The sequence below is a fragment of the Hypanus sabinus genome, chromosome 5 (genome assembly GCF_030144855.1).
Source record: "Hypanus sabinus isolate sHypSab1 chromosome 5, sHypSab1.hap1, whole genome shotgun sequence".
In the NCBI taxonomy this organism is placed as follows: domain Eukaryota; kingdom Metazoa; phylum Chordata; class Chondrichthyes; order Myliobatiformes; family Dasyatidae; genus Hypanus; species Hypanus sabinus.
Window position 1 is genome coordinate 54883570 of NC_082710.1, and position 27408 is coordinate 54910977.

Consider the following 27408-nt stretch of genomic DNA (forward strand, 5'->3'; position numbering starts at 1 on the left):
TCAGGGTGGTGGATATCAGGACCCGGCAGTACAGCTCTGAATCCGCAGTGTTTCTGTTCACAAAAATAATCACGATCACAATTGAAAATAAAGTGGAAATAATAAAGCGATCAGAAAGAGGTGAAATGCCATCGGTCATTGGAGAAGTGTTAGGCTACAGTCGGTCAACGATCGGAACAATTTTAAATGATAAATTGAGAAAGGCTCTGCCCTAATGAAAGCTACAATTATTACTAAGCAACGCAGTGTTTTAATTATTGGGTTTTGGGTTTTTGATCCTCCATATCAACCCGGCACGGTGGAAAGTGTGCTCAGGAGCAATGTGTCACACGAGCCAGGCACTGAAACATACATTCTTAAGTGTTTTACATACATAGAAAGGTAAAATATATACTATATACTAAGACAAATGTTTGACTAACTGACGCTAAATAATACCGGCTGTACCTGTTCTGACTTACTTAGTAAGAGAACATCCAATTCTTTTTCCGATCCTGATCCACAATAACCCACGCACATCCTCCCATATATTTTAAATCATTTCTAGATTAATTATAATACATAATACAATGTAAATGCTATGTAAGATAATTGTTATACTGCATTGTTTAGGGAATAATGACAAAAAAAAGTCTGAACATGCTCGAACAACAAGTACAGGAAGAGCACTTCCGGGTTTTCGCGATTCGTGGTTGGTTGAATTCGCACATGCAGAATTCGCGGATAAGGAGGGCCGACTGTAATGTGTTAGCCTTTATTTGTCAAAGGACTGAGTTCAGCAGCCATGAGGTAATATTGCAGCTCTATAAAATACTGGTTAGATCATATTTGGACTACTGTGTTCAATTCTGGTGACCTCATTGTAGGAATTACAGTGACTGGACTTGCCTCCTCAGTGATGATCACATCACTAACAGCAACATGACACTGGCAACTGAGAATGTTTACTTAGACAAGACCCCTTCTAAACCTAATGCCACTCCTTGGGCCCAGAGGTGCAATCCTGAAAGAAACAGGGTGCAAGCCAAAAGACTGAATCTTTAGTATAGTGGTCAATTATGTACCATTATTGTGAAAGCATGTTTATTTCTAATATGGTTTATGAAAGGGAAATTGAATGATTTGTACATATATGGTTTTATGTTGCATTAACCTAAAGGGGGAGGAAGTGTAATGTATGGATCAATTTCTTTTAAAGCAATGACTCCCCCTGGCACTACATATGGATTGTTCTGTATGCATGCATATTGATCTATTGTCTACGCATGCACCATTTCCCTCTGACTCTCCAAGGTGAATGCACCAGTTAAAGCCAGCTCCCACATGCTTGCCTTTGTTTATTTGATCTGTAGTTGCACACAGACACAACAAAAACAGGGCTTTGCTGACAAGTAAATCTTTTCAAAGGTTATATAACAGAGGTATGGTGCACTAAACATAATTACTGAAGGCCAAACTCAGGTTTCTGTTTGGGTAGCCTCCAACCTGATGGAATGAACATCAATTTCTCCAACTTCTGGCAATTTCTCTCCCCTCCAGTCCTGATAAAGGGTTTCAGCCTGGAACATAAACTGTTTATTCCCTTCATAGATGCTTGGTACCTGATCTGCTGAGTTCCTACAGTATTTTGTGCATGCATTGTTCAAGATTTCCTGCATCTGTAGAATCTCTCATCTTAGTTGCAAATGATCTGTCTGGGGGTGTAAGTGAAAGGAGACGGATGAGACAAAAGGAAACAGAATCCATGCTGAAACTGTGGGAGACACCGCACAATATTTGCTTGCATCTTAAATAAAAGAGAACACTGCCATCCTTCCTCCAGTTGGAAGGAATGGGGCGGAGAGCAGAAAAGTAGGAGGTGGAACAGACAGTTGCGAGCCCTCCAAGAGTGATCTGACTTGTATTTCTGCACTTATTCTTGGTGTCTCCACATCTGGTCTAAATTAAGAGGTGTACTGTAAGCATGCCATGGGATCGCGCAATGACACAGAGCTGATGTGGTAAAGATTGTGCTAGCCCTGCATTCTCAGACTTCAATGCAATGCCATCAGCCAAGTATGAAAAGGGTATGTTTGAGTGAACAGCTAGTCACTCTGTTCTCTAATGTGAGGATATCAGGGAGGGGAACTACTGAAAATAAAAAAAAACTGTCAAAGATTTCCAGGACACCTATTGAATGATCCCTGTTGTCACATGGCTGGAGGAGAAGGCTTTACAAGTATTCCTGGATTAATTGAAGGCCTCTTAATTGTCATTGTGCACAGTCGGTGATGCCCTGAAGCCACGGAAAACCAGACAGAAAAGAAAACTCGAGCACCCTGGCATATTCATGGGCTAAGTTAACATCACTGTTTACTTTGGAAAATCAGTCACATGCGTGAAACAATTCTGCTGCATCTCCAGAAAGCCTTAGAAGGGTACAGAGGCATTAAAACTAGTCCAAAATGAGAACTGGTCTTGTTCCAACAGGCTGCAGTGGTCTGTACCAATTCATTCAATGCCCTACACCAGAGGCACTGCTGCCCTGTCACAATGTGCAAGCTAATGTCCTGCCACTCTGTATCTCCCTTCTCATCCCTCTTTCCCTACCTACTGCTGTATCACCTACCTTCAGATTATTGGTTGTTCTTTTATCCCCAGTTGATGCCCAATCCAAGACTGCCAAACTGAACTGGGAGACCAAATCTGAGTGTATAAAGTCAACCATCAACAAAATTCCTGTGAAAACCCATTCACAGTTTAGTAAGAAATCAAGTGTCTAGATTGGTTGCCACGGAGACATTAAAATATGGACAAAAACATTGAACTTGAATGAGTCAAGGGAAGTGGAAGTAGACGAAACGAATGTCTTTGTTTTTGCCATGTTGTTGAAGAAATGCAGGCTGCCATTTTGTGAAACTGCTCTGTAACCTCCATTTTGTGAACTGGTTTTGCTCAGGAATAGTTGTATTAAAGTGCTTTAAAGTAATGATAATCTGCTGAACTAGAGATGATTTCCAAATACAAAGTTACTTGTGAGCTGTCTGTCGGTAAGATAAAATATGCAGGTTTATGAATAGGGAAGACTGTGTCTGACCTGAGTAACCCGATCCTAGTAAGCTGCTGATCTGCTCTGTTTCGGAACAAAGAGACATTAATTACAAGTTGCTACTTGCGAGAAAGGCAATAAAATAATGCTGGCTTGGACCAGACCCAATGGGAAGGTCAGACACGAAGGCCAGATAGGCCCGAGCCAATGAGCCAACAGCATTTGAACTGGATAAGGAAAGGGTATAAGGATGAGGGGCTTTGAACGCAAAGTAGTGAGAACTCCAGAAACTATCATAAGGAAAATCCCATGCCAGGTGTTGGGAGAAGGAGGATCAATTGTTTGGCCAAAGGGAGATCCCCTATTTCAGTGTTAGAAATTGGAGAAGAGGGCTGAGTGAGTATTAGTGCAGAGAGAACAGCAGAATTTGTGTTGTTAGCCTGGGGTCAACATAATTACATTGATATTTATGCAGAGACAATAAAGTGCAAGTTTTGATTAATTAAGTTGTCTAACCTAGATCAGTTGATGATGGTCAATACAGAAATTTTCCTGAGATTGATTGATCCAATCAGTTGGAATAGAGTACACTCCTTGTTTCTACCACCCAAATTCAGTAGGACTGTGAAACGCATTGTCTACATGTTAAGCTGATAACTTGCTGTCATATTGTTTTGACAGTCACTAACATCATTGTCAATCTGCCTCTCCTGAGGGTATGCCCACACACACCCAGGATTCAGCTGAGAAGTAATATCAGTGTGTTGAAATTGTAACTTTAATTGGCTGTAACGGCACCTCTCGTTCGTAAACTCATTAAATTAAAATATCTTCCACTGTCTCCAAAAGAAACTTGTCTGGAGGATAAATATGCATGGATTTAGCTACACTGAAAATGTGAACATTTATCTAGAAAACCCAGATGTTTGGTAAATTCAATACTTTCATGTTCCATGTCATTACCTTCTGCATTGGTAGTTTTAATATACAGTGTTGCAAATTATGCAATTATGTTTTAATTAGTACTCCATAATTTTTCATATTTTCTCCAAGTAGAAATATTTTATTTATCATATTTCCTGTGTTTAAATGTCCACCTGATGATTGTTAGTCCTACATGTACCCATAAACAATAACTTAAATACATTCACTTTTCACAGACACATCTCCAATTAACTTCCTGCAACATTGTTAAAGAGCTAACAAAATTAACACAATCAAAAATCATTACTTCACAGAATGACAAAGCTTCCAGTAATATTCACCATCTTCTTCCATCCTCTGAACATTAACCATATGTCCTGTTAATTAAGTGCCGAACCAGATGATGTCTTGTTCAATACCTTACATTTCTTAACGTGACATGATTTATTACAATTATTATAGAATGGTTACTTCCACCAGTAATTGGAGCACAAATACTTACATATATTCTATCAGGTCACTGATGGCTGTTAACATTTCCCCTGATTCTGGTACCAAGTAAGGACCCTGTATTAAGATCTTTGCTGATATCTATTTCAGTCTGCTACAGATTTGTTTTTAAATCAACAGCAGTTCTCTGGACTAATGCTAAGATGTGAATGAGTGCATTGTCACTACTCCTCAGCTGAATAGTAACTTTCTCTCTGCTGGTTCCCCTCCCCTCTGAGTTCATAATCTTTCTCCCTAAATGTGCAAGAAAATGTAAACCTCTCTGAATCAGGTACCATTGGTTCTGTCATATAACCAGTTGAGATTTGTTGAGATGAAGGGTCTCAGCCTGAAATTTCCTCTTTTCCACAGATGTTGCCTGACCTGCTCAGTTCCTCCAGCATTTTATTTGTGTATGTTGCTTTGGATTTCCAGCATCTGCAGATTTTCTTCTGTCTGCGATTTGGAGAAATTTATCTCAGGATCACAAATATTTCTTGGTCAGTTGAAACTTATGTCTCCAAACATACAGGCAGCATCTGAGGAGAGACGTAGAAAGAGAGTCAACAATTTGGTTGACGGCCTCTCGCGAGAATGATTCCAATGGCCACAGCAATTACCTTTGCAATAAAAAGGAACAATTGGAGATGTTCAAAATCTGAAATAAGAACGGAAAAGCTAGAAATGTATTACAGAAGACCCGTCAGCATCTGCAACACAGAAAGATTGATTGAAGGGTTACTCTGCAGAGCTTTGTGTTTGCAAATTGTGGAGCATTTTCTAGTTGAGTAAATCAAATGTTGAAGTTTGAAAAACAAAATCTTTCAGCATGTTAAAAAGAGAATCTATTTCTAAAGTACTTTAAAGACATAAGATAATGCAGGTGCTTATTGTAAAATGTACAATAAAATCTAGGAATGGACAAGATGCAACTTGGATAACAGAGCGACTACTTTGTGTGGGGTCAGGTAGTGACTGGATGCAATATCCCTGCAAAAGAAAGTTAAGTGATGGGTATTCCATTTGAGTGGTGTGTATGCGAGTATCAGTTCGAGAAGTTGAGAGAAGCTATTTGCTGTCTGATACTGAATGGAGAGAGTAACAAAGCCCTGGGACCATTATGCGGTACACGGAATTATAGTTAACATGCTAATTAATCTGTTAAAACACTTCAAAGCCCTTTCTGTGGTTGTGCAGGTTTTCCCAAATAAAAATGACATGTGTTTTATGTTTAAGAAAAATCATAACAACTCACTTATTGTAATCCAAAACCTGAATACAAAGTGTGGTAGAAGTACTTTACATGATTACATCATAATGTCAGATCAGTATCTTAACGTGAACCCCAACTCAATGTCAGTGGCTGTAAATCCCTGCCCTCCCACCCAAGAATTCAATAAAACCAGCATTGTGAGCCAGTCCAGAGCTCGGACAAACTGCCTGGCCCTGGTCCTGTGTTTCATGGGTGGAGGAACAGCAGATGCCTCTGGCTCGTCCAGAGGAGTGTTGACACACTCATGGTCATGTTGTGATGGTAGCGGAATCCTCCAAATCTTGGTGGGCCGATGTAAAGCGATCTACTATAATACATTCTGGCTTACCCCTCTTATCTGTGATAAAAGTATTTTTCTCTCCGTTCCAAAACATGGAACGGGCCTTTGTACAGGGGCCTAAGGGGATGTTGATGTGCTTTATGACGGACAAAAAACAAATGAGGAGGATTGTAGGTGAACAGGAATCCAAGAGTGCTGTAGGCCATGTTGGGAGGTAGGAATAGGTGCAAAGGAATTGAATTTACTGAAGAGGGTGAAACGCTGTTGAGAAGCCGACCCAGGCAGTGGTGGAATCAGGAATAAAATTACCAAGCATCTGCAACAGCAGCTTGCAAACCAATTCAGCCACGTTAAACTGCAGTTTGCTGTTCTGAGCCCCAGCAAGATGCACGAGAGACGATCATGTCAATACTCATCCGTCAGAGAAGCCCTTGGAACAGCTGTTAAGAATGGTGAAATTGCTCACAAAGGCCATTGAACTGCGGGTGATTTGTGGTGGTGTGATGTGGCCTAACACCGAGGTTCTGGGCCATCGAGGCCCAGAGGTCTGATATGAATTGGGCACTGTGGCCAGAGCAAATTTCAGACGGGTTGCCAAACCAAGCAGCCCAGGTACTGATGGATGCCTGAGCCACATTTGTGGCCATCGTCGATGCTAGAAGGACAACCTTTGGCCAACTGGTAGTACGGTCCACCATGGTAAGGAGGTGTGTGAAATTGTGGGGGGTGGGGACCAGAAAGGTTCACATTGCCATGGTCAAATGGTCGCTCAGGGACCTCGAAAGGTACCAATGGCACCTGAACACGATGGCTAATTCTTGCCCACTGGCTCTCCACACAGGCTGCAGTCCAATCATGCACGTCCTTTCTAAGGCTGTGCCACACAAACTTTAGTGCAACCAGTTTCTGTGAGGCCTTCTGGCCCAGTACGAAGTCAAAAACCATCCGCCTCCAGTTTGCGGGCACTGTGGGGGGAGGTTGACCAGTCGAGACATCGCACAGGAGAGAAACCCTAACTTACCTGAATTTAATGTCAGCCAACTGCAGGCCTGTGACTAATGTTCAGTAAGCCTGGATCTCTGGGTCAGTAACGGTCAGCTACCATGCCGGTACAGTCAACCCCTTTGTGTGTGGCCTCCATGACTGGCCGTGAGAGGTAATCAGTCACAGCGTTATTTTTCCCCTTGATAAGTGATTTCTGATATGTAGGGCAGGTGGTGTTGCTGCCATGCAGACCAAGAGTCTGATATTTTGACCATCACGTGCACGAGGTATTTGTGGTCAACGAGGGTTTGTGGACACTCCAGATGAAAACAAAAATGACAGACAGCCAGAAGGAGCCCGAAAAGCTCATGGTCAAATGTGCTGTACTTCCTATCTGGGGTGGGGGGGAATGGGGTGGAGCTGTCAGCTGAAGAAGGCAAACAGCTGCCATGTGCCTTTGACCAACCGCTCATGCATAGCACCCACAGCATAGTCCGAGGTGCCAGTAGTAATGGCGATGGATGCGCTGGGGAGCAGGTCTGTCAGCAGGGTCTCATTGGAAAGAGAGTATTTGGTACCTTTAAGTGCACTATACAGGGAAAGTATAAGTCAGCAGCTCGCAGAATGAAGCAGTGATAGAAATACCTAAAAGCTCCTGTCATTTTTTAGTGGTGGGAAATCCATAATAATGGCTACTTTTGATGGGAAAGCTTTCAACCTTCTGTGGAGATGTGATGGCCGAGAAAATCAATGATCAACAGCCCAAACTGGCATTCAGCAGGGTTAATGAGCAACCTGTCTTGGCTTAAGCGTTCAAAACGTGCTGAAGTGAGATATTTCTTTGGGTTTGCATGCACTGGCAACAACTGTCATCCAAGTAAATGAAAAGAATCTCTAAATCTTTTACTACAGAGTCGTTGGAAAGTCTGTGCTGCATTTTTCAGCCCAAATGGCACGCAGAAACTCAAAAAAGGCCAAATGGGTCATGACAGCTGTGCTAGGAATGTCCTCCGAGCTTACAGGCACTCGATGCTAGTCCCTAGTTAAATGGCCTTTGGAAAAAATTAACTTTACAAATGAATATACCAAAAAGTCTTGAATGTGTGGGACTGGGTATCACCATCGGACTTAGGGACCATATGGAGGGACAAAGCCCAGGGGCTGTTCAACCGGTGTACATTGCCAAGTTTTTCCCTGTTGCCAAACTCAGCTTTCACAGTTGCCAGGTTTTCTGGTTCAATCTACGCATGTGGGCATGAACTGGTGGGTCAGTTTGGAGAATGTGGTGCTCAGCCCCAGGTTCTGCGACTCTAGAGGAGAATATGGGCTCGGAGAGGTTCGGGAATTCACCCTGCAGTCGAGTAAACTCACATGCGGTGGAGCATACAGTTGACAGATTCGTTGTGGGGGAGCAGGGTAACAACCCAAAGTCCTTGACATCCACAAGCCAGCAGTTTTTAAAGTTGACTTAACAGTCCTTGGGCACACAGGAAATCTGCACTTAGCAGAGGTATAGCCACATTAGCGAGGAATGAAGTCCCATAGAAACATAGAAAACCTACAAAATACAGGCCCTTTGGCCCACAAAACTGAGCATGTCCTAACCTTAGAAATTACCTAGGGTTACCCATAGCCCTCTATTTTTCTGAGCTCCACATACCTGTCCAGGAGTCTCTTAAAAGACCCTATCGTATCTGCCTCCACCACCATCACCAGCAGCCCATTCCACACACTCACCACTCTCTGCACAAAAACACTTACTACTGACATCTCTGTACCTACTTCCAAGCACCCTTAAAACGGTGTTATTCATTTCAGCCCTGGGGAAAACGCTTTTGACTATCCACACGATCAATGCCTCTGATTATTTTGTATACCTCTATCAGGACTCCTCTCATCCTCCATCGCTCCAAGGAGAAAAGGCTGAGTTCAGTCAATCTATTCTCATAAGGCATGCTCCCCAATCCAGGCAATATCCTTGTAAAACTCCTCTGCACCCTTTCTATGGTTTCCACATCCTTCCTGTAGTGAGGCGACCAGAACTGAGCACAGTACTCCAAGTGGGGTCTGACCAGGGTCCTATACAGCTGTAACATTACCTCTCAGCTCCTAAACTCAATCCCACAATTGATGAAGGCCAATACACCACATGTTTTCTTAACCCCAGAGTCAACCTGCGCAAGCTTTGAGTGTCCTATGGACTCGGACCCCAAGATCCCTCTGATCCTCCACACTGCCAAGAGTCCTACCATTAACACAATGTGTAACATTACCCACTGAAGCAGTGTGGTGCGTCACCCATCATGTCCTTTAAATCTGGATCCTGCTGCCCTTGGCGGCCCCCAGTGAGGTTTTGTAACCCTTTGCCTTTTCAGCAATAGGTGATGCTGGCAGCACACTCACTTAAGCACCCATGTCACAGAGGAAGGGTCACCCTGAAAGGGGGTCGGTAAGGAACACTCTGAAAGGGTGTCCGTAGACGAACCTCCAGCTGGAACCCATGGTGTTCACAGACCTCTGATGTCCTGATGCTCTGGTACTGTTGAAGCTGCAAAGTGGTTGGCACTTCCTGGCATTCGTACCAAAATGAGTGTGGTAAAAACACAGGCCCGGTGACGTCTGTTTCACAGATGCTGGTGTCCTTATGCTGGGGCCTTACTGACCAGACTTACTGAGGTAGCGAAAAGAAGAGGCACCACTGCCGGGCTGAGTGTAGACTATCAGCCATTTTAGTAAGCTCCGTATAGTCCTTCATGGATGCATTAGTGAGGGCTTTGCAAACTTGATCAAGCATTGCTGCATGAAGAGTACTTTAAACAAGGATGGTGATTTCCTGGGAAAGAAATCGTGGTCCATTAGCTCTGAAGGCTGAGCGTCGCCAAGGTTGGTCAAGGAGAGCGACCGTTTGATGTGCTCAGACTCTGATAGTTCAAAATTCTGTGAAAGATGTTTTCAGTGATCAGTATTTATTGTGTTGAGGTGTGTGTTCAAGTAGACTCACCACCCTCACGGCCCTGGGATTACTGAGCGACACTACCACATAGAGATATTTGGTGTTGTCAGCAGAAATTTCCCACAGAGCAAATTGGGCCTCATCTTGTACAAACCAAGCAAAGGCAATTTGCTCCCAAAACTGGCAGTTTCAATGCAACTGCATTGGCCAATACGTTCAATAACTCTGGACTCGTCCTATAGCATTGGGGTCACCAATGTAGGTTTCACAAATAAGCATAGCAGAGACATTTTATGTTTAAGAAAAACCATAACAACTCATTTATTGTACTCCAAAACCTGAACATAAAGTGTGGTAAAAGTACTTTACTGATTACGTCATCACATCAGAACAGCCTCTTAAAGTGAACCCCAACTCATTGTTGGTGGCTGTGAATTATGTACATTTCCACCAGTTACTTTACCCTATAGTTGCCATGTATGGTTAAAGAAAACCTTAAATCTAAAGTGGCAGGCTTGCTTAGTATTTTATGAAACAACAGGTGACAGGGAAATTGTAAAGCCTTTCACAGGTCCAACCTGAGTTTCTGTTTTCAATTACATTGTGTGTATATCTAAATCATTTTTAATCGTGTTTTAGTGAAATGTCATATAACTCTTTTAACAAATCAGATAATAATTGAGGCTTACCACATTTTTCTTATCAACATTGCAGTAAAAGACGCTTTCTAGGTAACAGGGTAATTCAGGGTAATTAATAGGAACTTGGCAAGCTTTGTTGGGTCAAATAGCCTGTTCTTGTCAAAAACTTTCTAATGAAAAAGATGGACTTGAACTTAAAAATTTTTTAACATGCCTCTGTGTATTTTGGCCAATAGTCAAATTTAGTTAGTCGGCTTTAAAAAAAAGTTATACCTACATGATACTTTGTACCTAAGTTGTTATATTATGTGGAACAAAATTAAACAGTATATCTCCAGAAGGACAAAAGGACCACACTTCTAAAGTTAGTCAACACTTGTCTGGGCAAACCCTTCCGTTTTACACTTATTTCACTTGCTGTTCCAGTTAAAACAACAAGAATCTTTTCTACATTCAAAATGGAGGGCTGAAGGTCAAGCTGTTTGGCTTAACTTTGCAACACCCTCCCAAGCCTGAATAATGGCTTGTCAAAAGTAATTTGCTCACCATTATTTTTGGTATCTCAACCAGTGAATTTCTTGAGTTGTAGCCTACAATCAGCCACACTATGACAGCAGAGGTTACACATATAAATGTCCTGCAGTGAAATAGTTTACTTCTTAAAATTTGCTTCATGGGGCAGCATAATAGCATAGCGATTAAATAGGCATCCATTAGTCTCGAGAAACCATAGATTTGTGCCTTGGAAAGTTTCCTGGGCAGGGTTGTATGGGAGACCGGCAGTTGCCCATGCTGCAAGTCTCCCCTCTCCACACCACCGATGTTGTCCAAGGGAAGGGCAAGGGCCAATACAGTTTGGCACCGGTGACGTTGTGGAGCAGTGTGGTTAAGTGCCTTGCTCAAAGACAAAACACGCTACCTTAGCTGAGGCTTGAAATAGTGACCTTCAGATCACTAGACCAACACCTTAACCACTTGGCCAGTACACTTGGCTTTACAGTACTTGCAACCTATGTTCGATTCCCACTGCTGTCTGTAAGGAGTTTGTACGTTTTCCCCGCGAGTGCGTGGGTCCTCTGGGTGCTCTGGTTTCCCCCTGCAGTCCAAAGGTGTACTGATTGTAGGTTAACTGGACATTGTAAATTGTCCCGTGGTTAGGCTAGGATTGGATCCGGGGATTGCTGGGTGGCGAGGCTCAAAGGACCAGAAGGTGTATCCTGGTCTGTGTCACATTAAGTAAATAAAAATTATAATTCAATTGCCATGCAACTTTGTAATATAGTGATTTTTTTTGAGATTGTAATTTTGGGCAGTAATTGCAAAGTACAAATTAATAATAAAAATAATGATTGCCCTGTATATCTCAAACATTTTACAATTAATGAGTATTCTGTCTTTGATATAAATAAATTACACTACAAGAACTTTGACAATCCCAAAGAAGAATGTCCTAACCTTTAACAAACTACTTGTTTATGAAGAGAATTCTTAGCCACATTGCCCTTTTTATCCACTGAGAGGACTGTAGGCTGGAACAGTATTGAAATGGTCACCTTGTACTGTTAAACTCCAATGCCAGCCAGTGAGGGGCGGTCATGTCTGTCATTATATAAAGCAAAAGCCTTTTGGAATGCAAGCTGAAAATACAGCAGGCCAGACGGTGCCCACCGCGAGGCAAATAGAACTAATATTTCAGGTCTAGTATCATTAATTATGCTTCTTTAATGCTGGATTTCCAACAACTGTAGTATTTTGCTTTTACTTCCTAAAAAGCTAAAAAAAAACTCTGTAGAGGAATCAGAAAAATATTGTGCGGAGATTTGGGTATATTAGAACTGAATGGCCACATATACGTTGGCTGGGCAATGGAAACACAGAAGGTGAATCTCAGTGATAGTCTTTCTGTTTAATGGTGGATGTTCAAAGACCAGGTGAAGAATAAGGAACTCAGAGCACTGAGGGGAGCAGAAAGTGGCTCTGACTGGAGATAGATATAATGCAGAGTATTAATGTGTCTGAAAGCTAAGCTGAAAGGCTTTAATTCTGTTATTGTTGTTTATTTTCATATAAATATATAAAAATACTGCTAAGTATAAATGCCACCAATTAACATATAACATTGAAAGACCTGGATCCAATGGACAGGGAGAGGATGTTTTTCCAATCAAGGACCGAGGACAAAAGGGCACGGCCTCAGTATGGAACAATGCCTCTTTTCAACAGAGACAAGGAGGAATTTCTTTAGCCAGAGGGTGGGGAATCTGTCAAGTTCCTTGCCACAGGCAGTCCTGGAGGCTAATGCAGAGGTTGATAGGTTCTTGAATTTATAAGGGCATCAAATGTTACGGGGAGAAGACAGGAATTGAGAGGGAATATGAATCAGCCATGATCAGCTGTTACAGCAGATTCAATGGGCCAAGTGGCCTAGTTCTGTTCCTACAGTATGTCTTGTGCTCTTATAATGAAACATTGAAAATATTTTTAGGATGTGCTTGATGACATATATTTGGGTTTTTTTGACTGGCTCAATTCTCTGACAATTTCATAAATGCATCACTATACCTGTTTTTCAGGAACAACTTCTCTCACCTTTCAAATAAAACAGGTGTCACAACTCCTCTACATTGTTTGACCAAGCAGGAAGGCAGGAGGGCACCATGGAAGCTATTTGACAACGATCCCCAGCATCGGAGAAGGAGTCCCTACCTGCCATTTTCTGGGTGCTGAAAAGTGAGATGAAGGATTTGGTGTTTTTTTTTAAACAAATCGTCAAGATGACTTCTTGACTGTTGAGATTTTGAAAGAGTGGCAAGAGTTTTAGGTGGGTCTCAAAGTTTGGCAGTGCCCACAGCAGTCAGAGCTGTTGATTATACTTGTGTAAAATATAAAACACATTGTATTTTCAGCCTTAATTTGAAAATAAACGTGATGCAATCTAGATGTAAATTTTAAACTGTAATTTCAAAATAAACGTCTGAAAATAACAAACTGAAACCAACCCACAGTGGGTGGTTGTGTGCGGATTGGTTTAAAGGTCTAAAATATACAGTCTGTATAAAGTGATGTCATGGTACAAAAAAAGACCATTAATGACATGGTGCACAAAATAGATTTTTTTCAGCTGGCAAACAAATCATAGATTATTTCTTACAGAATCTGGAATGTTAGCAATAGCTGGAGAAAGTATTCCTGCCTTTAGGAGACATGGTTCTGCTCTAACAATGTTGTGTCCTAAAATATCGAGATAGATGTTTATCAAAGTTCAAAGTAAATTTACTATCAAAGTACATATATGTCAACTCCGAGAATAGTTTTCTTGCAGGCATACTCAGTAAATCAAAGGACCATGGTAGAGGCAATGAAAGACAGCACCCAACAGGCAGATAAACAATGTGTAAAAGACATCAAACTGTGCAGATACAAAAGAGAATAAATAATAAAATATAAATAAATAATCGATAAATATCGAGAACATGAGTTCATGAGTCCTTGAAAGTGAGCCCATAGGTTGTGGGGACAGTTTGGTGATGGGGTGAATAAAGTTATCCCCCCCGTTTCAAGACCTTGATGGTTGAGGGGTAATTACTGTTCCTAAACCTGGACGTGAGAGTTGTGAGGCTCCTGTACCTTCTTCCTGATGGCAGTAGTGAGAATGGGATTGTTCTGCAGTAGTGTGAAATCCCAATTTATTTCAACTGCACTAAAGTGCAAAACAGATCCAGCAAAACAGAGAGGAAATAACCAAGTCTTTTTGGATCCTTTAATTTTTTACATTCAAGACGATGAAGTATGCTTGTTGAACCTGCTTCAGAATTCCTCTTCTTGCAGAATTTTGGGGCACTATAAAAATATGGATGTTACTTTTACACATTTGCTTGAATTCCCTAGCCAACCATTGTACAAATATGCACAAGATCAAACAATTCCTGATTGACAAAATTTTGAGACACAAAATATGAAAAGTGTTTAATTCAACATGACCAATCCATTGGGAGGAAGAAGTTTGAATGCCTGACAAGGGAGATTATAGCAACTGTTCTTGTTCCAAAAGCCATCTTTACAATGCAAGTTAAGCACATATAAAAGTGGCAGGCAAAAAATCTTTAGCTGGACCATAAAACCTGCCAAGGTTCATCAAACCAGGAGCGTCATGATGTTGAGGCACCTCCTTCTTCCATGTTGCTTCATTTCCATTTCCTGTCACAGCCATGTGACCCTTTCAGGAGAGATAAAAGAAAAAGACCATTTATCAATAAAGAAAAATTTATTCTTTAAAATTCATCTCTAAACCCTTTGGCAATCCATCCATTTGTGATTGAGCCTACATATATTAACTGTATGTTCTCTGGAAAATCTTTCATCTTGCTGATTTGATCATGATTCCAGCATGATGTTCAAATAACTAAAGCATTTGCAGAGTCATTTTTGCCAGATCATGCAGTTGATAATTGGCAGCCAAGACCACATGCTGTTATCAAAATGAATACAAATATCCAGGGAAATCTATTGATAGAATGTTGGTCCTCATTGCCACAGAGACCTAAGAACCTTACAGGCATTTTTCCTTGGAATAATCACTGATCGTTTCCATAAAAGTCATTGTGAATGTGCAAGCTGCAACTTCCCTGACAGTCTCAGTCACAGAGCTATCCATTAAGATGCGGTAATGACAATCTCCAATGTACTTAACACCTTCACTGTCTGTACTTGACTTGTGCAGCTCTTCAACCATCCATCTTCCCGAAACATTTTAAAACATGGCACGTCGAGCGGTTGACGCCTCAATATTTTCTTCTTTCAACATTGCATGTCAATGATTTGAATAATGGAGTTGATGGCTTTGTGGCCAAGTTTGCGGTCGATAGGATTATAGGTGGAGGGGCAGATTGTGTTGAGGAATCAGGGAGTCTGCAAAAGGACTTAGATTAAGAGAATGGGCAAGAAAGTGGCAGATGGAATAGTGCTGAGAAGTGTATGGTCGGGCACTTTGGCAGAAGGAAAATAAACATAGGCTGTTTTCTAAACTGGTAGAAAATTCAAAAAATCCAAGGTGCAAAGGGACTTGGGAGTCCTCATGCAGGATTCCCTAAAGGTTAACTTGCAGGTTGAGTCGGTGGTGAAGAACGCAAATGCAATGTTAGAATTCATTTTGAGAGGACTAGAATATAAGAAAAAGGATGTAATGGTAATGCTGGGAGTTTATAAGGCACTGGCAAGAGCATTGTGAGCAGTTTTGGGCCCCTTATCTGAAAAAGGATATGCTCATATTGGAGAGGGTTCAAAGGAGGTTCACGAAAATGGTTCCAAGATTAAAAGGAGTTTTTGATAGCTATGAGACTGTACTCACTGGAATTTAGATGAAGGGAGGGAATCTTACTGAAATCTATTAAATGTTGAAAGGCCTGGATAGTGGACGTGGAGACAATGTTTCCTATAGGAGGAAAGTGTAGTACTACCAGGCACAAGCCCAGAATAGAGGGACATCCATTTAGAACGAAGATGAGGAGGAATTTCTTTAGTCAGAGGCTGGTGAATCCATGGAATTCATTGCTTCATGCAGCTGTGGAGGTCAGGTCAGTCATTGATAGATTTTTGATAAGTCAGGGCATGAAAGGGTTACAGGGAGAAGCCAGGAGAATGGGGTTGAGAGGGAAAAGGATCAGCCGTGAAGAAATGGTGGAGCAGACTCAAAAGGGGCAGAATGGCCTGATCCGGCCTATGACTTATGGTTTAGATTTATTAGAAGCGGTTTATGGATACCGTGATTCAACCAACTTTTCTATTGTTCCACTGTACTCTGTAACAATCACTTCCTCTTTCATTTCTCAGCTCTCAGTTTCCTTGTATCTGCCAAGTCATGCCCTAACACGTTTGAGTTTCATGGTGACACCCTAATCTCAAGTCCCCTGGGTTACTCACTCCACGTTTCCATCTCTGCTTCCCTTGCCATTTTTTTCAAGGGCTATTATTCATTGCCACATCTAAGTAACAAATTAGATTTTCCTATTGAACTTCTTCTCACCATTGTTTCCATTTGATTCAATACCCAGTATGCCCACTGGGAGCTATTTTCACTAAAGTTCTTTTGTCCTTAGAAACATAGAAAACCTACAGCACAATACAGGCCCTTCGGCCCACAAAGTTGTGCTGAATATGTCCCTACCTTAGAAATTACTAGGCTTACTATAGCCCTCTATTTTTCTAAGCTCTATGCACCTATCCAAATGTCTCATAAAAAAAACCCCATCATATCTGTCTCCACCACTATTGCCAGCAGGCCATTCCATGCACTCACCACTCTCTGAGTAAAAACTTACCCATGACATCTCCTCTGTACCTACTCCCCAGCACCTTAAACCTGTGTCCTCGTGTGGCAACCATTTCAGCCCTGGGAAAAAGCTTCTGACTATCCACATGATCAATGCCTCTCATCATCCTATACACCTCTCTCAGGTCACCTCTTACCCTCTGTAGCTCCAAGAAGAAAAGGCCAAGTTCACACAACCTATTCTCATAAGGCATGCTCCCCAATCCAGGCAACATCCTTGTAAATCTCCTCTGCACCCTTTCTATGGCTTCCACATCCTTCCTGTAGTGAGGTGACCAGAACAGAGCACAGTATTCCAAGTGGGGCCTGACCAGGGTCCTATATAGCTGCAACATTACCTCTCAGCTCTGGAACTCAATCTCATGGTTGATGAAGGCCAATGCACCATATGCCTTCTTAACCACAGAGTCAACCTGCACAGCTGCTTTCAGCATCCTATGGATTCGGATCCCAAGATCCCTCTGATCCTCCGCACTACCAAGAGTCTTACCATTAATACTATATTCTGTCATCATATTTGACCGACCAAAATGAATCACTTCACACTTATCTGGGTTGAACTCCATCTGTCACTTCTCAGCCCAGTTTTGCATCCTATCAATGTCCCATTATAACCTCTGACAGCCCTCCACACTTACCACAACACCCCCAACCTTTGTGTCATCAGCAAACTTACTAACCCATCCCTCCACTTCCTTATCCAGGTTATTTATACAAACCACAAAGAGTAAGGGTCCCAGAACAGATCCCTGGTCACTGACCTCCATGCAGAATATGACCTGTCTACAATCACTCTTTCCCTTCTGTGGGCAAGCTAATTCTGGATCCACAAAGCAATGTTCCCCTGGATCCCATGCCTCCTTATTTTCTCAATAAGCCTTGCATGGGGTACTTTATCAAATGCCTTGCTGAAATCCATTTACACTACACCTACTGCTCTTCCTTCATCAATGTGCTTAGTCACATCCTTAAAACATTCAATCAGGCTCGTAAGGCAGGACCTGCCCTTGACAAAGCCATGCTGAGTATTCCAAATCATATTATACCTCTCCAAATGTTCATAAATCCTGCCTCTCAGGATCTTCTCCATCAATTACCAACCACTGAGGTAAGACTCACTGGTCTATAATTTCCTGGTCTATCTCTACTCCCTTTCTTGGAGAAGGGAACAACATCCACAACCCTCCAATCCTCTGGAACCTCTCCCATCCCCATTGATGATGCAAAGATCATTGCCAGAAGCTCAGCAATCTCCTCACTCACCTCCCACAGTAGCCTAGGGTACATCCCGTCTGGTCCCGGCAACTTATCCAACTTGATGATTTCCAAAAGCTCCAGCATATTCACTTTCTTAATGTCTACATTTGAAGCTTTTCAGTCTGCTGCAAGTCATCACTATAATCACTAAGATCTTTTTCCATAGTGAATACTGAAGTAAAGTATTCGTTATGTACCTCTGCTATTTCCTATGGTTCCATACACACTTTCCCACTGTCACACTTGATAGATCCTATTCCTTCACATCTTATCCTCTTGCTTTTCGCATATTTGTAGAATGCCTTGGGGGTTTTCCTTAATCCTGCCCGCCAAGGCCTTCTCATGGCCCCTTCTGGCTCTCCTAATTTCATTCTTAAACTCCTTCCTGTTAGCTTTATAATCTCCTAGATCTCTAACATTACCTAGCTCTCTGAAACTTATGTAAGCTTTTCTTTTCTTCTCAACTAGATTTATTACAGCCTTTGTACACCACGGTTCCTGTACCCTACCATAACTTCCCTATCTCATTGGAACATACCAATGGGGAACTCCACACAACTATCCCCTGAACATTTGCCTCATTTCTTCTGTTCTTTTCCCTGAGAACATCTGTTTCCTATTTCAGCTTCCAATTTCCTGCCTGATAGCCTCATAATTGTCCTTCTTAACACTTTTGTTCAAAATCTTTATTCACTCAAAAACAAGCTGATTGCAACCCATAGCCTATTTGTAGATAAATGCACTACCTACCATTCCAGGATATGATGGAAACCTGTTCCATACAACTTCTTTTTCTGTTGCTAAAACTATCACACTCAGCACTTTTATACACTGTCTGCTTTTCTCAAACTAAGATGGTGGCGGTGTGACCCTTTCCAAAGAGTTACAGCATGAGGGAATAAAGGCAAAAAGATAGTTGCCATATCAAGAGGCACTATCAGGATATGAGGGCAAAGATCAGACACATAAAGGCTTGTTAAACATCATTGTAAGGGCCTTGAAAACAGTTTGTTCTGAATTTCTCCCCTTCTACCTTTGTTTTGTTTAACACATGATATTTGCACAAAGATAAATTCCTGAAGATAAGGTACAAGGACATGCTTACAGCCTCCTTCAGAAAATCATCTCCACTGACTTCTGGCAAGCTCTGCTCTACAGCTGCTCCTCAATCAGCATTCACAACGATGTTGAGAACCTGGAGCCCACGTATCAGGAGCTGACAGGAACCCTGAATCAGTGGCAAAACAAGCAGGTCACCTCACAAGTCACTCTCCAGGCAGCCCTGTCAGGCACTTCCTGCCCCACCTCTGGTCTCCCTCAACAATCGTATTAGTCACCCCAGAACACCCAAGACCTGAAGCAACCTCTGGGGAATAAAAATAGAAAGGAGAGTTAGTCCCTCATGTTCAATAAGTGCAGTGACAGTAGTTTGGTTATTGTAGCATGCATCTTGTGTTTAAACTACAGTCAATGATATAGAAGTTCAAACTACTTTCCAAGCCACAAGACAGCATTAATCCTTTTGGAATCATATAATTCTCATAAAACTTTCCTTACCCCTTACAAGTCATACAATTCTGTATCACAATAGGTTATCTGCCACTCTTTCACAAATTAGTTTTATTTAGTCTCAAGAGAATAACAAAAAAGCTAGAGAGAAGCCAATAGTTCTTAAAATGAATATTCTTTTGATCAATAATTCAGATCAATATTATAATAAAATCTTTTCTGAATACAGTAATCCCCATGTTACAGAGGGCTTGTGCTCCCTCAAAACTGTCAACCTGTGACAAAAATTGAAAAAAAGTTGTTTTTTTCGTATATTTTGTTTATTCAGTTTTTATATTCTCTCACATAAATTCCAAGAGTGATTTTTTAAAATTACAAATCCCCTATATTTTGGTGGTGATTTGTGAATTCTGTAAGAATGAATTTCTACTACACAAAATGCCATAATGCACTGTATTATTTTGCCTTGTGTAATTTAATTTCTATGCAGATGATACAAAAAATATACAGAGCAACTTTATCAACCGGACTGTTTTTTTCTCAGTTTTTTTTTAACAAGCTGATTAAATTATCATGTAAATAACTTGCATGGTAACCCTCCTGAGTTTAGCACCACAATTTATGTTTTTTTCTGTCCATGAAACATTTCTTTATCCTTTGGCACTTCATTATTAAAATTTATGCACACACACAAGGATAATTTGGTGGCTGCCAGTTAATTAGCCAGCATTGTTATTCACAGTGCATTTGAAGGTTCTGGGTGTGGTGTAGGTACAGAGCTGACACTCTGAACCGTGCTAATGTACAGGGTACGAGATACATACAACAATCCATCTGCACACCCACTCAGGGAAGATATGGGGGCTGCAGTGCACCAAATGAGTAAAAGTGGCCAGAATTTTGTGGGTTAGTCACACACATCACTGACCCTGAAGGAAGTTGCTTACAAGGCATCATTGACATCTGTTATGAATTTCCTCTCATCTGATGTCTGTGTGAAGGATCCCCTTCAAATCAGACACTGTGATGACATCAGCTGCCTGATCAACCCAACACATTATCACAAACAGAAAAGCAAAGTAAAATCATCGAGTTCTCTACATCAATTTGTCTAAATTGTGGTAATACTTGCTCCCTCCCCTTTCTCTCTTTTTCCATTCTGTAGTTTGGCTCTCCTCTTACCCTCGCTCTTCTACTAAGCCACCCATCACCTTCCTCGGGTGTCCCTCCTCTTCCCTTTCTCCCATGGTTCACTGTCCTCTCCTGTAAGATTCCTTCTTTTTCAGCCCTTTACCACTTCCACTTCTCTGCTTCTTACTTGATCCCCCACCCCTACAACACATACACCTTCCCCCTCAACTCTTTTTCACCCATTACCTGCCAACTTGTATTCCTTCCCCTCCCCACCTTCTTATTCTGGCTTCTTCCCCCTTCCTTTCCTGTCCTGATAAAAGACTATTCAGTCTTCCCCATAGATGCTGCCTGACCTACCTCACTCCTCCAGCACTTTTATGTGTGCTCAAGATGAAACCATGCCTTTAGTCCTTTAGGTGCTGTGTGACAACTATAGATGTTGCATCCTAGCTGTCTATGTGACATGCAAGCCAGGGTAGTACAACATGGAGAGCAAGCTATTGCCCATGCAGCAGGCTCCCTTTCCCCAGCAACTGACAATTCCAAAGGAATGGCAGAGACTGACACTGTCTGACATCAGCAGCATCAGAGCAGTTGCCAATCAGCATTGAACTCAACGTTGGACCGCCTAACGGACTCCAGCTCTGGATTATTTCTTAGGATTTACTACTGGAAGCCTTCCCCATGGGTGGGTACAGCCGCAAGGCAGCAGTGATTTGAGATCAGTTTTTCTCCAACTCAGATCAGTTGAGCTGCCAACCACAGCTGATGAGTGAGGCCCATCTGTCTGAAGCGACTGGTTTAAAGGCACAGGTAGCCAGCTTGCACCCGTTCTCCTGTCAGTGGTTCTGCCGGGCTTATCCCCACTACCTCTCCGGCTATGACAATCTTAAAGGAAACAATATTTATTCATTTCACAGAATATCAACACTGAACAGTCATACAAGATTAAGATGGAAATTGAAATACCAGAACTAAAAATGCAAAAGGGAATGAAGACATAAGCACATAAGAAATTATTTCGAAAGTCGGAAAACTTCCACATTGTAATTAGGACATTATTAGAAATCATGCCTGTATCTCAAAAAGCAGAATGCAGTATTTTAAGATTACTTTACATGTAGTTTGTAAACACCTGTATTCTTTGTCAATTCATCAAGTTTTCTTAAATAAGAGAGGGCCACTGCAAAACAGCGTGAATTAGAATTAGAATTTATTTCAATCTTACATCCATCCCCTAAATGTAAGGGACTAAAAATCCGCATTATGACTTTGTTGCAATGTACAGACATGTGAATTTAAACGTCTAATGGCTTATAGAAAGAAGCTGTCCCATAGCCCTGATGATCTACTGGGCCTTCTTTTCTGCACCTGCTGCTATAAATGTCCTCAATGGAGGGAAGTTCACATCCACAGATGTGCTGGGCTGTCCGTGCCACTCTCTGCAGTGCCCAATGACAAAGGTTTGATACAGTTCCCATAGCAGGTGGCGGTACAGTCAGTCAGGATATGTTCAATGGTGCCCCTGTAGAAGGTCTTGAAGATTTGAGGGCCCATGCCAAACTTCTTCAGTTGCCTATGGTAGAAGAGATGCTGTTGTGCTCCTTTTCCCAAAAAGCCGGTGTGTACAGTCCAGGTGAGATAGTGTGGAACTTGAAACTACTCATCCTCTCAACTGTGGACCCATATGTGGTATATAATAGAGTGAAAATCATGAAAAGAAGCTATATAATTTCCATATTAAATTGTGCAAATGTGAAAATCTGAAATTTGCTATCATTTGCAAAATGGAAAACACTGCCTTTTTTTTGTTTTACCAGCCATAAAATTCAAGCTAATAAGTCAGGCCATTGCAACACAGAATACTGATGTTGGTATTAAGGTTTATTATAGATTTTTCTTGCCACTGGCCAATGCTACACCTAATTCCAATATCCAAGCCCACTGTTAAAATAAGGTAGATTTTCCACCATTTATTTATAATATCTTGGAAATTATTTAAAAATGTTGATTAAAACAATTTTCATGGGTTCCTTTTGTAAGCTCAAATAGCATAATATAACCAACAAAAGCCACCTGGCCCAAGGCCACATAATGGTAAATAAAATCAGGAACTATTTATACTAACTAAACTCCAACTTTAAAAGGTCTAGGCCACAGTACACATAACTCAGCCTTTCAGAAGAACTGTGCAATCAGTAGGACAAGGTTCAACACTCTGGTTGCTCTCAAGTAACGTGATTATCATGGACGTCATCACATGCGATCAACAGGAATAACTTTTTAGAAAAATCAATGGCAACAGTCGCAATAATTTTAAAACAACAGACTGTACCCAGTGCAGTGTTGTTCTCAATACTGAGGCTGTTAATTAAAATGTTGAGAACATATTTGTATTATTCAGCATTAGTTTTGCAGCTCGGTAGGTTTCAACACTCAGAGATTGACTGTATAAAATGTTCTATAAAGGGACGGTTGCCAATTGCAGTAATGTCTTTTATTTACACAAGTCTCACATTCCTAGCAAGACCAATCCTTTACAATTGTACAGCTACGTGATTTGACAAGCAATAGTTACTTGCAGCACAGGTCAGCTGAGAACACAAGAATGTTATCATTGTTTCCCTAATGGAAATGTGCATAACTATTTTAAACCATGATAACTTCAAGTGATTTATGACACAAATTGTAACAAGATTGTTTTTCCCCACAAACTGCTATTAACTGCTATGATATGAAAGGGGTTAAGAAAACATCTTTCTTTTCCTGGGTATTATTTTTGACGGCTGTTAAATTTTTAATGAGTCACAGGATTGTTTTCTCCTAATTTGCTTCCTATAGTGACCTCTTCCCTCAACCATTCCCTGAAGCAAAGTAAACCGTACTCCAGCATTCTTCTAGGGAAAGAAATGTCTTCCAAAGACTTTCCTCATTATCTTTGTGAGGATTTCAAATTTATAACTCCCTATTTCTTTTTCCTCAGCCAAAGAAAATGGCCCTTCCTTTGTCACTTTATCAAATCTTTCACAGTTTTAACTCCCTATTAAATTTCCAGCAATTCTCACTCGCAAACACAAAATGCTGGAGGAACTTTGCAAGTGAGGCAGTCAATATTTCAGCCGAGATCCTTCATCAGGACTCTTAAATCTCTAAAGCTTTAGCCACTGCAGATGTAATAGACCCAATATCTTGAGGGTTTCTTAATAGCTTGAGGATCCCTAATGGCAACTTTGTAACCTAATAGTGAGCCGCTTTTAGGCTCTCATAACCTTCCTGTATTAGAATGACTTCAACGCCACAGCATGCTCTACAACACAGTATTTTGCATAAATTAATCTTCAGTTTTTGCTTTTGCATTCTATGACCCTAATTATAAAAAGAATCTGCATAGAAGTTCATCTCCTTAAGGTAGCAACTACAGTAAAATGCTGTTAGCCTAGAATATTTGGACCATTGGTGATGCCAAGTTGGCAAATTTTCAGGGCTACTGGATGGCAATATATCATCAACACATTTTTTTTTAATTACATGGTAGTATAACAAATTCTCCAGTGAACCCAGTAAGTTAAAAGGTAGAGTAGGAAGAATGTCCCTGATGAGTTTCAGATGAGCAGGATAAACAGGACCCAGGGGAGTGTTAAATACAGATGGGAAAAGGGTCCTGGCAAGTTTAGAGTAAATGTGGGGCAAAGGCCACTGTTGAGTTTAAAAGGAAAGCAGAAAAGAGTCCCTGGTAAATTTGAAGTGACCCTGGGAAATGGAACACTAAAAGGTGTTTGAAAGGGGCATTTGTAGAATGGGGCAATGGAAGGAGGTCAAATCAGGACTGTGAGCTTGGGGTGTCTGGGTAAGCACCACAGAGGGCTTGGAGGTGCCCAGAGGAGGGACGAGGAAAGAAATTTACTTTTACTTTTTGAAAACCCACCCTCAATTCAGTTAGCATCAATGCCAAGGGACCTTCCTATGGAAATCTGCTTTAAGTTGTACATTAGCAAACTCCAACACACATTGAAATGTCATACTGATTACAAGGCAGATGGGAGAAGCTACGATGGCTCTTAACAGTAACTCCTTCAAGCTCATCTGCGGAAGCAGCTTAATTTCTACCTTCAAACTTCTCTCTTTCTCCTTTTCAAGGTGGATGGATTCCTGGTGGAAACCCTGACCTAGACTTACACTCAGACTTCAGTTCTTTGTGGTAGTAGGAGCTACTCCCGGGGGCTCATAACAGGCCGTTTTTTGGTATCCCAAGGACATGGTCTAGAAGACGAGTGCACCTTCGGTGTTCTAAGGCTTCATGGCTCCGTGGACGGGCCGACTCTATGCCAGTGCCACCAACAGAATCGCTACAGGAGAAAAGGGAACATCAGGAACAGTGGATCAGCTGTTGGGGGCTCTGTACTCAGCAAATCAATTGGTCTCTTTCTCACTGGCGGGGGGCGAGTCTGTTGCCTATTCTGGAGGCAGAGAACTCGGGGGGGGGGGGGGGGACACAGGAGACTTTAATATTGTCGATCAGCAAGTTATTTTTTGTTTAGGTCTCCCCTCTCGCTGTGAAAGGCTGTAACCTCTCTGTCCCTTTATCAGGCAGAAGGGGAGAGAGATGAGGGAGGGACACTGTGGCATGTCAAATGGCCAAGTGAACAATTGGAATTTTTTGATCTTTCTTTGGGGCTTTGCTATTACTTGCTTGGTGTGTGGAGGGTACTGGTGCTTTTTTTCCCTGAAGTGGGTGGGGGGGAGAAATAATTTGTTTGCTGCTGCTTGTGTGTGGGAGAGGTGAGTGGGGAGGGGGTGCTGCAGGGTTCTGATGATCTTTTACTGTCACACATTCTTTGGGCACTCTTCTATCTTCGTGGATATCTATGGAAAACAAAAATTTCAGGTCGTACATTGTAGACATTTCTTTGTTATTAATCAAGCTGTTGAAAACTTACTGAAATCCTGCATTTGTAGAAGTAACCAGTGACCCATGCAGGCTACTCGTACACTGCTGCAAACCCCAGGGGTGGTATCCAGGCACAGACAGTCTGTCATTCAAAACCCGTCCAACATGAACAGGGTCCTCCAGAGTTAGAATGCTCAAAGGGCCCAAGAAAAATATTTGCTGACTTCACAATCTCTGCAGTAAGTCACTGATTTCCATTAATGTTTTACTTTTTATTTAAAGTGGATCACTTCAAAACATGGTGCTACGTAACCTAACTTCTACACATCATAAGTAGGCATAATGATAAAAGTGTGTGGACATTATTTCATGTGCTCTGGAAGTTATTTGTTTTGATAACTTATTTTTAATTAATAACATGACAATAATTTCACATCTGATCTGACATAATGAACAATCACTTGCATTCACCTGCAAGATTTTACCATCCTAATATGCTCTCTCATGTGATGGGATAATGGTAAAGTTTCTCCTGTAGAAAGATATGGATCACCAATGCTGTTGCATTAGTGAATTGATCAAATGGTTATATACTGTAGCTCAAGTTATAGAAGAATCTTCAACTTCTATAGAAATATGCCAGTGATCTTGTTGTTTTCCAGCAAGCAAACTGGGACTTAACTGCACATCATTAAATTATTGAATTTTACAGCACAAAAGGAGATTCAGTCCATTATGTGTATCGTGGGAGCTCTTTGTTGGTCCAACCAATAAAACCTTCTGTTGTAACTGTGAGCAAAGTCACCGGAGAGACACTGAAACTAGTGGATATAGAAGTGTTTTATTCAGCATTTGTGGCACTCTTGGAAGAAGAGATCTCCTTTAACCAATATTACATATTTTTATATGCTAAAGATCAGAAAACAATTCTATAGTTACAATGTATCTACAGTACTTCCTTTGAATTACATATACTGTAATTTTCAAACACCTTCTTCGCACCCACACTCCAGACTCCCAAAATGAATGTTAATTCCCTCCCACTCTAGGCTGCATTAATGTATACGTAAGCATTTGAGGTCTAAGTGGAGAATTTCTTTGTTTGCAATTGACCCCAACCTGCAGCTCCTTGAAGCCCATTGTTCTGAGCTGCGTTTTAAATTCAGTCTGGAATCCACATTCAAATATGCAGAATGGCTGAAGTTGAAATTAATATTTGTTATATACCCTAACTCAAGAGTACACCCCAACACCTTATCTCCTTATTTATTTTCCAGTGTCCAACAAGTTTAGGGCCAATAGATAGCCGTTACAGTTGATATCATTACTGCCACCAGGACATCTCAACTGAGGTGAAATGTTTGAGACCACTCAAGTAAATCCACAAATATTTTATTATTTTAAGTGGAATTTAATATCATGGCCATATTTCTTGGTTGAATCACTATTTCATATCTCAAACCTAGTGGAAAACAGCATAATGAGGAATAATTGGAAAAATGAATAGGAGTTGCTAAAGTCTTTGTGCAAGTGTTGTTATTTCTTAACATTGTTATCTTGTAAGCCCTATTTGTCTGGGTTCAGAATGATTTACTCCCCTGTTTACTAAACATTTTAGTAGTTATATTCAGAAGTACATGGCTAAAAGGGACTAAAGATGAGGTGGAGCTCTCATGGAAGTTGACATTAAATTGGGAATCTCTCTAGCTCAGGATCAATG

The 27408-nt window shown here is 41.2% G+C and overlaps 1 long non-coding RNA gene across 1 annotated transcript; it reads right to left on the bottom strand.

Moving 5' to 3' along the window:
* Positions 1-14683: 14683 nt before the first annotated feature.
* On the bottom strand, positions 14684-25886 carry LOC132394163 (uncharacterized). The gene is made up of 2 exons (XR_009512199.1): positions 25738-25886; positions 14684-14788 (listed from the first exon to the last, which is right to left on the bottom strand). It is a non-coding gene; the product is annotated as an uncharacterized LOC132394163 (long non-coding RNA).
* Between the last annotated feature and the right edge of the window lie 1522 nt (positions 25887-27408).